This window comes from Melospiza melodia, chromosome 11 (genome assembly GCF_035770615.1).
Source record: "Melospiza melodia melodia isolate bMelMel2 chromosome 11, bMelMel2.pri, whole genome shotgun sequence".
Classification (NCBI taxonomy): domain Eukaryota; kingdom Metazoa; phylum Chordata; class Aves; order Passeriformes; family Passerellidae; genus Melospiza; species Melospiza melodia.
The window spans coordinates 20,845,926-20,862,764 of record NC_086204.1 but is presented as its reverse complement, the minus strand read 5'-3'; the positions used below and the strand labels follow the sequence as shown (position 1 = coordinate 20,862,764).

Here is a 16,839-nt window from a genome sequence, read left to right as displayed (position 1 = left end):
ACGAGTTTTACTGCATAACTGTACTGAATTGAGAAGCCATTAATGATCTTCAGCTAGTTAGACACACTGAATTACCACTGCTTTAAAAATGAATTGTAGAGCTTTCTAAAAAACACAAAATTAAAGTTTGTGAGGATCTAAAACACTACAGAAGTGTTGAAAAGTAGGCCAGATGTACCTATTTACACAGCCTTGCAGAAGCAGGGAAATTTTCTAGTCCTGTATAAAGTGCTGCTGACCTGCCTGTACTGAAATGATAATGGAAAAAAAAGTCTACATGACATTTTGCTGGCCTGTCCACGAAAGAAAAATTATTTTGACATGCAGCACTAGATAGAAGCAGTAGAGCAAATCTCTTTTGGAATAAGTAATGTAGAACAATCTAACTAGAAAGATGAAGATATTTGCAGAATAGTGGGAAGTTATTAATATTGTAATATATTTTTAAAAAGTAAATACATTTTTTCCATCAGTTTCAACTGTTAGTTCTCTTAGAAGAATTCAAACACAAATCTTTATCCTACATCGTTACTGCTCATAGGTGTCTTTGACATTCACAAGGTAACTCCCTTCAGCAGATGTCTTTCATTTTGGATAGTAATCTTCTTTTGCTACTTATCCAATTAAATAAAAGCTCCTGAAGATCACAGCCTTTTGGGGGGGTTCTGATATCAAAAGGATGAGACATTAGGCATGATCCATCTCTTTTTAAAACAACTGGGCACATCTGCAAACACTGCTCTTTTGCACACATTAATGTGTTAAGACCTAGATCAGCATTTTGTGCACAAAAGCACTCCTTCCAACAGGACAGAAAACAATCCACTTTCACAGAAGCAGAAAAACTAGCTTTGTGCTATTCCCTGGGCAAGCCACATCTCCACACTGTCACTCGCATAAACTAAGGAAGAGGCTCTGCTCCAGATCTAATCCCCACCACCTTCCCTTTTTCCAGTCGCTTTTGGGAAACTTCCTCAGTGCAAAAGTGAGTAAATAACTTCTGCCCACCTGCACACTTTGGTAGGCTCTCTTCTCTCCAGAGCATCCCAAGGTTCCTGGGACAGGTAACAACCCTTTTTATGTGCTCTGGAGAGGAAAAGGCAACACAGTCAGCACCACACTGCAGGAGGCAGATCCGCCCTTCCATCAGCAGCAGTCTGGTGCTGCAAGGGAGGTTACCACCCCTGCAGAAAGGACTGCTCCTGCCTGTTTGGGCACTGCTGCCATCATCCATACTGGCATGGAGCCCTACTCAAGCACCATTTGTGATCTACTTAAGCTTGCTGAAAAACTGAAGGGCTGCAACAGAATTAGATAGTTTTGTGTTACTGGGCTGTAGCCTTCCACGAGTTAGCTTAAAAATCACCAGAGTCAGCATAGTCATGTGAAGACTGTGCATCTGGGAGATGGGTGGGCTGTGCCACATCCAAACTATCTCATGGCTTACTAATGGTAAAAATGAAAATATCTTGCTGCCTTCTCTGGGGCTGTACAGTCCCACTCCCTGCAGCATTTACTGCACCTCTGAACTGCTTTAATCCACTAACCAGCAGAAAGCTATTAAGCTCTTCCCCCTGAAGTTAATTTTTTGCTGCTTCAGTGAAATGGCACTGACACCAAAATAGCATAAAGTAAGCCACAGCAACTGGGAGCACAAATGGGAAAGTAGCAACTCCCCCTTCTTGCGTTCAGCTTTTGCCAGCTGCAGCTTAACTATTTATTACTATTTCCCAATAAAATAAGTTCCACAGTAGAGGCTTTACTGCAGAGGGCTTGCCCTGTGTTAAGCTAACTGAGGACACAAAGTTCATGGAGTTCATGGCAAAGCACAGGACGTAAAGATGAAGACGTGCTGAGTCACACCACAAGCCCTGCTAGCCCAGTACCAGCCCTGGAGAGGAGCAAGAACAGGATGAGCACATCTGCACTTCCCCCAAGCTCATCTGCGGCCTTCAATACTTTCACTGGAAGAGATTTTCTTGAACTTGCATTTGTCTACCAGGTAGTCCCCAGAAGACCTTCTCCAGGAGTTCTCCAGGCTTACTGCCTAAAGAACATGCAGAAACTTCTAGGTTCATGAAGAATGACTTCCTCCTGCCAGGATGAACTTGACTCATCAAAATTTTTCTGACTTTTTCTTGGCTCTTACACACTGAATAAAGGAGATAAAATAGCCAAGCTCTCTTCAAGCCAGTCACAATTTCATGGACCTCTGTGCCATCTTTCCTCAACCATACCTTTCCCAGTCACATGGAACATCTGTCACATGGAAGCCATCCCAGGTCTCTGACAACTCATGTCGCTTTTCCCCTCAGTTCCTCTAGCTGCCCTGTATCTTGATATGAAAGGGAGATTAACTACAATCTAATGCATGGACAAACCATAGATTTGGACAAGGCATAATAATGTTCTATATCTTATTTTTTATTTTATCATAGCATTTCATAGGACTTGATATGCTTTCTCTAATCACTCCTAAGCACAGAGCTGATGACTTGACAGAAGTACTGTGGGTCTTAAGAACCCATGAACAGGGACAGTTAACCTGGAGTCCATAACTTTGTACAAGAAGTTCAGTTTCCTGCTACCAGTGCAAATCATTTCACATTTATCTATACCAAATGCAGATATCTCATACTTTACTTTTAAGCAATATCAGGAACCTAGAAAATAAATGTCATAAATTCTTTGAGTAAAAAGCTCCAAGTTACACGAATCACAGAAAACAAGACAGCAATAAAATGAAACCTACTTGGGACAAAAAGCTGCTGAAGTACTCAACTGCAGTAAGCATGCAGGACAGAGAAATCCTACAAATGCAACTGCACATGTAACAAGGAGTTCCTTTAGGCTTTGATCTGCTAGTTATTTGAAACCACACAATGGCTCAATGAAAAAGGTACAAGATCCCAAAGGAATCAGATTCCCTGCTTCTCCGCAGCAAGCCTCTAAAGTTCCCTTTTTATAACCACCTTCACCAAAATAAATAAATCACTTCTGAGTTTAAAAAAAAGTAAACCAAGGCATTTCCACACAATTCCTTTCATGTCTTTCCACTGCCTCATCTAGAGTCACATGCTCAGTCCTGACCTTTCCAGATTCTCCTCTCTGCCTCACCACACTTATTCAGACTATCAAATTCATTTAGTGAAACCATCCTATCCTTTCACACTTGACTCTTTTCACAGACAAGCAGTTCATTTTCATGCAGGCCCACTTTTAACTTCAAAAGGTTGCTTTGTATCTCAGCTTCTGATGTCCCTTGTTTAAAACACTTTCAAATAAGGAACTGAAAAGCGTTGTAGCTGGGAACTCTCAGCTGCGTCTCTGTCCCTCCTCAAAAAAGAAAAAAAAATCCACTATTAAACAAAGTGAGAGGCCACGCATCCATCCAGGATTTCTGTAACTTGTCAGTAGCTCTCATAGTTCACCCATGCACATCCAAGGTCACAGCCAGAGCTCAGAAAACTGAGCCCTGTGGTGGGCCTGGATCAGTCTCCTGGAGTTACCTTGACAGTGACACCTGCTTTACCCTTAGGCCTCCTGTGAAGTCATTCACTCCCACTTACCCATAGCAGCTTAGAACGAGCCAACCCTTGTGAGCAGCGTCAGAAGGCAGCGCCAACCTGACCGGGACCTGGAGTCATCCCCTCCCACCAAGGCAAGAGCACACCATCAGCAGAGAAAGCCACTCTGCTAACACATCTGTTACTCCTGCCAATGCACACAGAAAGCTGCACTGCAAAACTGAGCTGTGCAAGTTATTTCACACCGCACCAAACAATTCTGCTCTCCTTTCCAATAGTTCACACAACTGCATTGCCCCAGGTGGGAGCTGCCCCCTCTAACAGCAGCACCCAACACCCTCCACACAGCTGACAGCAAACCATCAACACTTTGGTCCGTCCATAAAGAGCACGTTTTACCCATTCTGAGATGCTTCAGCAATCATGCGAAAACAATTTAATTAACAAGATTATATGCAAACTCATAAAGCAATTAGGTGAAAAGAAGGGGCAGAAACTTTGCCGAACTCACACCTTTTAAGCACACCTAGAAACTACATTTGTGTCACAGCAAACTACCATAAAAACTAATGCAGTGGCTCTATTAATCAAAGCCTTTTTCACTTTGAGACCAAAAATACAGGAGAATACTTGTTCCTAGCTCATTTCAGAACCATTTTCCATTTAAAATATTTATAACTCGGTAATTTCAGGTGAGAAAACCATACTGAAAAGAGCAGTACATTACACTACATTTCTCATTAATTTCCCTGTGAAACATTTGAGTCTCCAAAAAGCTGACTTTTAAGTTAATTATGCACAATTTGGACACTCCAAAGTCAGGAATTTGAGCTGAATCCCGTCTAGTCACTCACAAAACCTTTATAATGAAAACACACTATAATCATACTCTTTTCTTGCTAGAACAGACAAAAAGGCACTATCATAATTTTTAAAACCACATTTGAATCCCAGTAGGGTTTGTTTGGGCTTTTTTGTACTAGGTTTTTCACCCATAAAATTTACTAGACTTGTGATTTCAGCAATGCATCCAGAAATGTACTGAGTTAAAATGCAGCTGTTTCCTACTTACTTTCCTCAGATTTTAAGTATAAGAGTTTTACCTAGATCTAATACAGAGAATTACCACAGATCTTTAGAAAATGGAGAAGGCTGAGTGCTTCAGCATAAATATCTGCTCCTATCCCCTTGAATCTAAATGGAAACACAATCATTAAAAGCATCACTGATTTTAAATAAATTTTACTTTCTTACATTAGACGCTGCATCAAAACCACAGCAGTTAAAAAGTCAAACAATTTTCCAGCTGGCTGCTACATACATTGAAAAACAAGACCAGTTCAAGATAATAACACGTCCTTTGTATTAAAATACCGGTCAAGCTGCTGACAAGGAGGCAAATGAGTTTTTAAACCATTAGTATACACTCACATAAAATTAAAAACAGTTCCATGGAAAGAAATTTGGATAGCCGTGATATGCCTCTTCCAGCACAATACTTCCCTTTGATTTTCTCAGAAGTTATTAAAATTGGACTATCTCAGCTTGCTGGAAATTCATTTACCCATTATTACAATATACAGTTAATGCAGGAGATTAGATTAGGCTTTGACAAGTCTTTTACACTTCTCAGGGCAGCACTGCTATTTCTGCCCAGGTTGGTACCTTTTATCTACCAGCTAACCTTTGCGGCGTTGACAATGCGCAATTAACAATTTTTTCCCTTGCCCCTGACTGCCATCCCAGTGCAGATGATGCTGCTGCAGTGACACACATCCCAGCTCCTCCTGGCAGCCCGGCCCAGCCTCAGCCCAGCCGTGCCCCCACACATGGCTCCCTTTCAGCATCTCACAAGACTTGGCAACGGCAGCAAAACTGAGCGGCCCCAAAATGGAGGAGGCCGTCACCTAATGAAACATGACTAACAGGACTGCTGACTGTCCAAATATTTAACTGCTCTCCAGTGCTGCGGGTCACATGGGTTAATCAAATAAACTTGCATATCCGGAGGGATTGCCCATTATTTGTGTTTTCTTTAAGTCCTTACCTGACTTTAGACTGCAAGCTGCAAGCTACTGTGAATATCTGCACATAAAACCTAACAAAGAGACACCAGCGCTTTCCATCATGAGCTGAAAACATGGAAAAGTTCTTTTTAAAAAAAAGCAATTTTGCTGAATAATATGACAACTCTCTTCAGCACACAAAAGCAGCACATGCTGATGGGAACTGACAACACCTACACTAGGTACCTGGAAATATAACCCATGTCACAGCACACAACTGCACTGTAAGTGGGACTCTAACACATCTTTCCCAGACTTAACCATTAAAACTCATCAGAACAAAAACCTGCCAAAATGGATGGACAAAGCAGATGCAAAGTATTTTCAGTGTATGACAATAGAAATTAAAATAAACCTAGGATTAAAATATAGCTTAGTTTCACTGATTTCTAATAGCATTTGTCTCCATTCAACAAGAATTTATGCACCATTTCAACCTGATAAGAATTTAATTTTAGGTAATAAAGCTTTACAAATTAAATTCAAAGGAAAAAAAAAAAAAAAACACCCAGCATTTTCCCAATTTCCAGAGCTCCACAACTACAGACTTCAACTAAAGGGAGAGGGAAAGCTGTCACTACAAAAGCAGACCTGACGTGACCTCTGGATACAGTGGCACTAGCAAGCAGCTATAATAAAAATCAATATTAATTCTACACACTTCTGTTTTGAAAATAAAGCAATGAAATTCCCTCACACCCACCTGCCAAAGGGACGCAACTCAGACCAACTTTGCCAAAGAGGATGTTTAAAGTCTTTCTACAGGCATGTAATGGATTCCAAGACTGAACGTGCACTGAATGTTCAGTGAACCAAATAATTTTTAATAGATTCCTCAGGGGAGTCTTTTTTATATTTTTAAATCACTCTAAGACCTTGGAATGACAACCTGATTCAGAGGCAAAGAAAGGCTGTTCATGGGGTGGGGTATTGTGTTTCTTCTGGGTTTTTCCTGAAAGAGTATCAGTCATGTCTGTTATGTGTAGTTAATATGTACTTTAGAAATGTCTTCATTTCTACAAAGCTCAAGCTTTTAAAATTTCTTTTGAAAACATATACTGAGGAATTTTAAACGTCCTCCCTGCAGATATACTACACAGCAAGTATAGAAAGTTGATCCAACAGAAAGGTGGGAGGAACCAAAAGCTGGAATGAGGCAGCTCACCTCCTTCAGCCACAGCTGCAAAGAGGTAGGTGATAACATTAACAAAACTATCAGGCCTATATATAAAAAACCCAAATGTAGCACAAATTAGATCAGTTTTCACACTTCAGATTAATGACCCTCCCCTCCCCAGGCCCCTCAAACTAATGCCCACCTTAACAGCAAGGTCCCTATGACACGATGGCAGATTCAGCACCAGGAACAACCATCCCCTGAAAGAGAGAATTCTTCCAGCTGTATGATTAAGTACGCAGGAAAACAAGACAAGGAGCCTCAAGCGCTGCCGTTGTTCGTGTGATTTCAGCAGGATTAGGCAGAGCACGATGGAGGAAAAGCCTCAGACAATGAGTCCTTTCATACACCAGAAACAAAAACTACTGTTAATCACACCCACAATTCAGTTTCTTCCACTAATTCCTAATCAGACATCAACAAATAAAGCAAAACACTTATTCTTGCTTGAATTCTATGAAATAAAAACAAATGAAAGGAAGTGATCAGCCCGTGCTGTAAAAATGCCGTTGCCTCTCCAGCTCCTGATGGACAGGGAGCCGAGACAGGCATGAATGGTTGGGAAAGGAGCTTTTCCATAAAGCCCGTCCATAGAAAAGTCCAGAGTGGAAGAGTGCTGCATTAACAAGCAAGAGAAACTTCAAAAACCAAGAGACAAACTCAGTCAAAACCCTCCTCTGTATAAAAAAAGACACTGCACCACAGTCATCAGAAAAAAACATCTGGTGCACCACTTTGATTTTCTACATCAGTCATTGGACAGAAACAAAGCATCTTTTTTTTCCCAAAAGCAGCAAATAATTGCAAATCCACTTCTACACATAACCTATCATTTATCACCTCATCAGCGACTGCTTGAGCCTGACAGAATTAAACACTCAAGTCAGGCATTTCTGTTAAAAGCAGTAATTACATTGTTACTACAATATACAATAAAAATATAAACAAAGCTGCCTGGCAATATTTTTATACACTCACTGAAATATCACTAGACTCTAAACGGGCAACATTATAATAATAATTAAAAAAAACAAACAAAAAAACACCACCACCAAAAAATCCACTTTCACCAAAGTATAGCTAATTCCAATTTAAAACTTTACCTACAGGCAAAAATACATAAATGATTAGCATTATAGTGTTTATTTTAATTACACTGTTCAACAAAAATCCAAGAGCCTGATAACTCCCTTCAGATACTAAGAAAGCCAATATTCCAGAGCTTATATTCCACTTAAAACCTACAGAGTTATGTCAGCCCATCCTATCACTCAAATGCCAAAGCCAGAATGTCTGCATTTCTTGTTGCATCTAAAACCAACACAAAAGTATCAGCTCAAAGAAAAGCATGGGGGAAAACAAAAGAAAGGGCAAAACAGGAGGTCAGGAGATCCCTTACCTGCTCCTTGTAGACAACATTTAAGAGCATCAAAAAATCACTGGTCTTCAAAGCTCCACTCTTCAAAGTTAAATAGGGGGAAAAAATACATCCCTTTAATTCAAGCTAACATTTACAAATGCTTTCCAGCAATGTAACTGCTTTGTAATGTGTTCTTTAACACTGTACAACTCACAGTGCCTGCCCTGAACACTCAATGATCTGAGCAAACAAAACAATTCACGATTTCTAGCATGCTGAAGATGTTTTTTGTCACTGCAGTCAAGCTGCTGATCCCAGCAACTCTGTGCAGCTCATTTTAAAACAAACGTCTGCCCATCTACCTTGATGGTTCTGGCCAATGAAGAAGCCTTTGATCACCCTTCAGCAAAACACTGCTGTGTCCTAAAGGATGCCCATCTTCCTGACAGCAGCGTGGGGGATCACTGGAAGAGCATGACAGCTGACTGCCACACAACACTTCAGAACTCCTCCTGTTTGTAATTAATTATGCTCTTTATTTCTTCCACAGCCATAAGAAAGAGACTGGCATGGAGGTAAGCTGTAGCAGTACACTTGATTTTATTTTGTTTACAAAGAAGCTGTTTCAGCTAAGAGCCAAGGCAGGAGCCAAGGGGTTACTGGCAGTATCAGCTGCTCCCAGAGAGCTGCTGGGGTTCCATCGTGGAGGTGCACACGCTGCACCTTCTGTGGATTTCTCCTGGGCACAGGTGAGAGGTGCCCCTGGCCACCACAGCCTTGGCCAAACAGCTGGCCAGCCAGGGAAATCAGCAGCACAGAAGGCAAAGCAAAGCGAGACGGAAACGCCTCCGTGCTAAGGACAGCACCAGCATGGGGGCAAGGAGAGCCCACACTCGCTTCAGTCTCATCCAAAATCCAGCTGTAAATAAGAGATTTACACTTTGCACCCACCCAAAAACAGCTGCTGAAATCATGGCCATGCTACAGGCTTCTGCAAGCTCCCCCTGTCTTGGCCTGGCTGACTGAAGCAGGATCCAGCACTTACTGATCTGTGTTAAAATGAGCCCTCTGCACTGGGACAGACCCCAGGAAATGAGGCTAATTGGCAACCTATTCTCAAATATTTTTTTCTTTTTCGAGCCAAAAGAGTACATTATGCAAATGAGTACATTACCTTAACCAAAAGCATCAAGTTTAGTTTTACAGGATCCAAAGACACAGTAGAATCCATAAAAAAACACAAGCCAACAAGAGTTGCTAGCCAAACTCCAATCTCACAAGTATACTAAAGGTACTAAAGGAGAAAAACTTCCCTGCAAAAGTTTATAACCCTACCTCTGTGTCAAGAGGCAGAATTGAAGGAGTAACACCAAAACATCTGCTGAAATACTTGTGGTCCCCAAGTGTAACTCTTCAAATCTGCATTTTATTAATGGGAAGCTATTCACAAACAAGGCTATAGCAAGAAGCCATTCAAGATCTAAAATTCATGCTCAAAAATACATGCTTCATCCTGAGGTTAAGTACAAGTTTACGAGTACTTTTTTTTACCACATAACACAGGCGTTAGCATACACAGACTGTAAAGAAATTTTGGTGGTGCCAAAGCAGTCTCAACAAAACCACTGAGAATATATATTACAAAATTATTTCCACGCCTTCTAGTTCATAGGTTTAAGAGGCCAATTTTTTTTGTTTATGGTAATTATACTTCATATTTTATTGAACTTTGACATGATAAATGTATTATTGGATTTTCTGTGCATCTTCTAGTCAATTTGTGTAATCTTGCAAATTCTGTTGTACAAGTAGTTAAAATACAATGGACAGTACATTCATAAATTACAGATTTTTCCTTAAGGTAACAGAATTATTATTGATTCTGCAACAACTAAACCGTTGATCAAATTTGGTGAAACAAATGTTATTTAAGATATAAACAAACATAATTCCTTTGCATTTGAAGAAAACAGTGGTTTGCAAAAAGTTAATAACTCCATCTAAAAACAAGGTCACTTTTTTCTCCTTTGCCCCAATCTCACATCTTTGAAGTATGTAACACCTAAAAACGTTCTTAACTCAGTGTGTCCAAAAGGCTCCTCTGCCACTTCTACGGCTATTCTTCAAGACAAAAAGTCAGAAACACAATATTTTTTAAATATACAGCCTAAAATCTAAACACTTGACTAGCCTTCTTCATACTTCTCAGATCTAATTTAGCTTCCTCATTAAACATCCTATCAAAATACATCTAGGGAGAAAAAAATCTAACACACTGATATAACAATTACCAAAACTCCTCCAGAAAAACAGATGCAGATCATCCCACTTCTTTACCTACTCAGAAAACTCTCTAGAAAAATGACGACTTTTCCAAAACACTGTAAGATCTAATTTTGTGAGGAAATCTAACAAAAGAATCAAGTACCATCCCATGAATAACTTCCTGCTCCTACAGAGAGAAAAGACATTGCAAAGCTCAAGTGCCTGGCTGCCTTTAAGCAGCAAGGATGACACATGAGAGAAGAATCCATACACAGGAGGGATAGAAAAGCAACCCTGCTCTGTGGACCTCATAAAATAGAACAGATGTTATTCTTTGTACACACACATGCAATTCAGCGTTAAACACAGCACTTGCAGGAGGAAGAGAAAAAAAGGAAGAGAAGCCCATGAAGCCAACAATAGATAATTCCTCACCATGGTCAAGCACACGTGTGCTTTGTTTGGTTTCGAGTGATGACCAGATTTCCAGCACTGCTTTTGAAAGAACAATGCCACATGCTCAGCCTTCATGTTTTTCCTCCATTCAATTTCATGTGACAACTCCAAACTATAAACTTCTTGTGCCAACCTAAATAATTCCTCTTTCTCAGTAACGCTGGAAGAAAGTACTTACCCACTTGCCAGCTGCAGCTGAAATTTCATGCCAAGAAATAAATGTCTTTTGGACAGGTTGTAAACTGGAAGCTTCTATGCCTGCTAAAGGACGAGAATAAGAATGGGACCATCCTATTCCTTCCAAGATAAATGGTATTGCTCTATTTCAGCTACACAGTGGATTGCACTTGATTAAAGCATCCAAACAGAGCTTCCTCTGAGTACAGTGCTCAGATATTAGTAGGTACTTTTGTCAATTTTCATCTCAACCAAGCTTTTTATAAACATTGCTTCCATCCTTTGCTCCAAAAACCTTAACTTACCTCTGTATTTCCGATCTTCAGAATCGAGTTCTCAGATAATAGAGTCCTTGAAGAAGCAAGACCTGTTTCACCCTTTTTTTCTGCTGAGGCACAGGTGTATAAACATTGTGTGCACACTGACATTAAATAGCAAGTGCTCCAGCTTCCCCTACTTGGCCTCCTTCCACAGTCCCAGGAGACTTCGACCTTCCTACAGACAGCAAACACTTGCTGGTCACAAAGCTCTCATGATCAACACAAAGCAAAGACCAAGGCGTCTTCCCCAGTGCCCAGAAAGATGATGATTAACAGAGAGCACAAGGGACAGGCTTTGTGGCAGAATGGCTAAATGAGAAATTACGAGAAGAGATTGTGAACAGCTTAAAGTCCTCTATCCAGGGCCAAGCCAATACTGGGTTTCTCTTCCTCCTATCGTCGATTGGTTACTGGGTATCTTAGTTTTGCAGGCTGGGATTCTCCCCACATTCCATCAGATGCCCCAGCATGCAGAGGCGATACACACACATACACGTGGGACACACCGTGCAGCAGCACACAACCCTGATACCCACACTTCACTCTTGTCCTTCTCCCAGCTCACACAGCCTTTCCAAGCACAGGATGTTACTATCTGCTAACACGTTTTGGTTTTTGAGGCGGCTCTCCAAAGCTCTGTGAAGCTTCTCATAATGACAGTGTCAAAGGCATGAATAAAACCTGTGTTGTTGCAGTGGAAAAGTGGCCTTTTCCTCTTTAACCTACAATCATGGGCCCCTTCCCTATGCTGACCATTATAACATTTTTATTTTGGCAGTGACCCAAATTTTATGTTCACAAAAATGCTGCCAAACTGCCAGTAAAAAGATTCAAGTAATATGAATATGTAAAGATGAACATGTATACTGCTAAAAAGCCAAGTACTCTCTCCCATAGAAAACAAAAATTGAACCAACATTAGTAAATGCACATAAACAAACGACAATTAGGTAAATTAAAAGAAATATAAGTCTCAAAATAAGCATCAGTACTAGAAACTTCATTTTAATGTAAGAGTAGTTACATCTATCACCTTCACAAATAGAGCCAAGACGTGCTTGTTCCCCTTGCTCATTAAAGCTCTACAACTGGTACCTCCTGTATGCCCACATGCACCATTTCATTAAGCTCACTTGACATTAGATGAAGAAAGAGTACAAGAAAATTGCATATTCCCTGCCTAAAGTAAACTTGTCATTTAAACCTTGTGTATAGATAGAATTTGATATAGCACTGGCGCAGTGAGTCATTCGTCAGTTTTAGAGTTTGTACGACAGTATTCTTACATACGTTTTGCAATACTTTCCAGTTCGCTGCCACTCCATGTAATTACAAGTTTTTACTGGAAAGGAAGCATATATTTTGGGTTTGAACACTGCACTAAGAGCTGCAGAAACAACACTTACTTTTATGGTCAGATTTTGAGCAGAAGTAAACCCACAGAAGGAACCTTCACATACTGTATGAAAGATGAAAGTCAAAGCATTGCTTTTAAAGGAGGGCAAGCAATGATGGAGAGCATCACAAATATTTCTCAATGAATTGCTCCAAACATAAACATAAGCAAGTCTCCTGTCAGTTTCCTTCAAAAGCTGTTTCTTAGCTATGTAAGTTAAAACTGCATTCATTCAGAACACTATATAAAACAGCCAGTAGCTACTACAAGTGCTTTACTTGAAAATAATAGATGATTTCACATCCTTCTGTACTAGGGCAACACATCACATTAAAAATTTTCCCTACTGTCTTACCTTACCTTTAAAATTGCAAAACAGACATGAGTAATTTAACTCTCAACCATGGTTTCTAAGAAGCACTACAAAACCACTGAAACAGAAAGATTTGTTCTGATTAATACCACTAACAAGATCAGCTCAGACTATCATGTCGTGGCATTCAGCTCACTCCAACACCTCACAGGAAAGTTTACAATTCTTCAACAGGCACAAGTCCCTGTTTTAATTTGCACACAGCCACAGGTTTACTGTTCAGGTAAACTTCTTCAGTCTCTTAAAACTGGTTATTATTAGTATTCCTTCCTACTATCTAAATTTGCATCAATTGTGATCTACTGAATTGTACATCTCCTGCTATCTGATAAAAAGTTGGAGAGAAAAAGCACCCTTTGGCCAATTAGAATCACCTGGATTCAACAACAGGCAGCAACAACTCTGGGGTTTTTTCCTCCCAATTGCATATACTATGACCTACAAGAAACATTTTCTGCTTAAAAGTAATGCTTAAATGGAGATCTATGGCTGAACATTATCACAAGGATTGCACTTACTTGACAGTCTGCTATTAGCCAACTCCATTATCGCTATTTGCAGTTTTTAAATGTACAGATTCAGAAGTAACTGTACAAAGCCTCCATTACAAGTGGATTTATGGAAAGCCACAGCAATAATCATCTTCATTAGGCATATCTTCCCACAGCCCTGCATTATGTGGACACAAAGAGGAAAACATTTCTTCTCCGTTACCCACAAGCTCAGATCCTTCTCTTTATAGACACAAGCTTTGACTGTCTTCTCTGCTTTTGCCAATGACAATTATCTCACATATCCAAAAGCAGAACTTAGTTTAAAAAAAATAAAAATACCTGCATACCTCTCAACCCAAAAACAATGTACAACTTGGGACAGCTTCTACTTTGATTTTCAAGAAACTGACACTTTCACGGGCAACATGAATGAGAATAAAATGTTGTCTGTGGCTTTTACTATTTTGCTAATGGCCCCAACCAGTATGCAGCCAAGATGTATTCATGGACACCCACGTGCAAAGGAAAGGGCTAATGGGAATATCTGTAACTAAACTGAATATAAAAATCTCTTGATCTGAAGTTATGTGTTAATTTTTGGCCATAAGCTGTTTTAACCCCTTCACATTCACGGATGTGTTGCATCCTATTTCAAAAGCTAGACACAGGCTAAGAAACTTGCACATTAAGATGGGTGGTTAACGGCAGAAACTGAGAACTTAAATAATTCAACACTGTCACCCACCACACATTCAGATCACAAACTTGCTGCTTTGCCACACAGATTTTACTCTTTGCTTTCGAAGTTCAGATTGCTGATCATGCGCTTCACAGTACGGATATCTATTACTCCTACGTCCTCAGTCTCACAGCAAACCACCACACAAGAAATAATAAAATCAGGACTAAAGTACACTTGTTCCTTCCATAAAACCAACCTCGTGAGCCACGCATTTCCTGCATTATCATAATGAATGCGATGGACTTTATTTAAAAATCTGTTTTCAAAGCCTAACTGGCAGTCTTGGAACAATCACCCAGCAACCAGACATGTTGATAAGTCATTTGCAGCACAGGACCTTAGTAATCTTAAATTAAATTTGTCATTTCTCTAGCATTTACCTTGAAAAATGAACAAAGGTGGTTACAGAAGCAGCACAAGGAAACTCTATTCGCTTACTGTCCCTGCACAAGTTAGCTGCCTTTAGAGATCTCTAAACCAACAAATATTCAACTGAAGGTTTGATTATCCAGTTATCGTCAGCCCAAATCACTTTTTACAGCTCAGCTCTAAACTTGACAAGAGAATATTGTATTTGATACTGACAATACGGCTTCATTTGGTTACATATGAAATAAACACGAAACTCCAAAACGCTTCAGAACAGCTGCCCCAGTCAGTCTCCTGGAAACAGACCACATCTTTCCCACACAAGAGGTTCGCGGGAACAGACCTTTAACAGCGCGGAAATACTTTTCTTTCATTGAATTTCATTTACGCCAGCTATTTGAACTGCTTGAAGTTGGTTCTTAACACTTTCTGGGGGCAGAAACCACGGCGAAGGCAAACGCACCCGCCCACTGCCTTCGCGTCCCGCTCGCCCCGGGCCGCCCGCGCCCACCCCGCGCCGCTCCACGCGAGCCCGCCCGCCCCCCGGGTGTCCCGCGGGGGAGCACCGCCCGCCCCACGGGCACCCCCGACCGGGCAGCGCCACAACAGGTTGCGGAGGCGGCTGCGGGGCAGGAGCTGGCCCCGCGGAGGCTGCAGCCGCACTCCCCAGGGAGGGCGAACGGGGAAGACGGGGATGGACACCGCTACCCCCACCCCGCTCTGGGGAGCTGGCACCCCGGAGCAGCGGCGGTGCTCCTGCCCGCTCCCGCCAGGGGCCCTTTGTTCTCGCCACCCAAGACGCCGCCGCCCGGCAGCCCCGCGCTCTCCCAGGCGGCGGCTCACCCCACCGGGGGGGAAAGGCGCGGTCTGCCGCCCCCCGCTGCAGCGCCCTCCCTCGCTCCCTCCTCCCACCGCAGGAGCGGCCGGCGCCAGCCGCGGGAAACGCTCCGGGCCACTGCCGACCGCCCCGCGCCTCGCACACGGCACAGGCACCCCGCCCGGGACGCCCCGCCGCGGCCGGCGCTGCGCCCCGCGGGGCGCGACCCCTCTCCCCCGAGCCCACCCCAGAAGTCCGCCCGCCGGGGCTGCCCCGAGCGCCGCAGCGCGCCCGGGAAGGTCACGCCGCGGCGGCAATCCCCGCGCCCCCGGCACCGCGGCGCCGGCAGGTGCCTGGCTGCCCCCCGCCGACCCGGGGAGGGCTCCGCGGGGCTCAGCCGGTGGCCGCCGGGAAACCGCGTGGCGGCCCCAGCGGACGGCAGGGGGGCTCCGGTAGCGCACGGCGGCCCCCGCGGAGCGCCCGGGGCGGCGGCGGGGCCGAAGCGAGCGGCGGGGCCATCGCTCGGGGGCCGCGATCCGCGGGGCTCAACAGGCGGCGGAGTTTGGCGGCTCCCAGGGAGGCGATCCCGCCGTGTCGGGAGCCGGACACGGGGCTGAGGAGGGAGAGGCGACGTAGCCGAATCACTTACCGAGGCTCCGGAGCTCCGCCGTCCGCATGCTGCCTCCGGGCGCCGCGCGAGAAGCCGCTCCGCACCCCGCCGGCAGCTCCGCTCCGCTCGCTCCTTCAGCCGCCGCCGCCGCGCGGGACCGCGCTCCGCGCGCGCCACCGCCAGCCCGCCCACGCCGGGGCCGCGCGCCGCGCCCGCCCCGCCGCCAGCCCAGCCCAGCCCAGCCCTGCCCGCCCCGCCGCCGCCACCTGCCGCCCGCGGGCTCACCTGAGCTGCGCCGCGCTGGGCCCCCGCTGCCGCGCTGGGCCCCGCGGCGAGGCGAGGCACTGCTGCCGGCCGAGTCCTGCTCCGCTCTACCGCGGCCTGCGCTGCGCTGCCGCCCGCCTTGCCCGCCGAGTCGGCCCGCAGCCGGCGGGCAGGGCCCGCCCCGGCCAGGTGTGGGCGGGGAGGGCGGGGGGCGGCCCGGTGGGGCGGGCGAGGGCGCGGCCGCGGCCCGGGGCGGGCGCTCTGGAGGCGCCGCCGGAAGGAGCCGGACTGGCAGCTGGGGGGCCCTCGCCGCTCTCCTCGGCCGGCTGCCGGCAGAAGGGGACACAGCCGCACCGTGCCTCGGAGCGGGCCCTTTGCCCACGCCCGGTCCCTCCGCTCTGAACCCCGGGTCGCGGAGCGGGTCAG

General features: G+C 44.2%; 1 protein-coding gene across 15 annotated transcripts in view; it reads right to left on the bottom strand.

The window, feature by feature from the left end:
* PTPRF (protein tyrosine phosphatase receptor type F) overlaps positions 1–16,464 on the bottom strand; it is a 373,817-nt gene extending 357,353 nt beyond the window's left edge. For 14 of the 15 annotated variants that reach the window (XM_063165910.1, XM_063165916.1, XM_063165922.1 and 11 more), the window contains exon 1: positions 16,189–16,272. The gene's annotated coding sequence lies outside the window, so the exon portion shown is untranslated. Of the gene's footprint in view, positions 1–16,188; positions 16,273–16,434 lie in introns of those variants that run through there. The other variant, XM_063165913.1, reaches the window with a different exon arrangement.
* Positions 16,465–16,839: the final 375 nt, after the last annotated feature.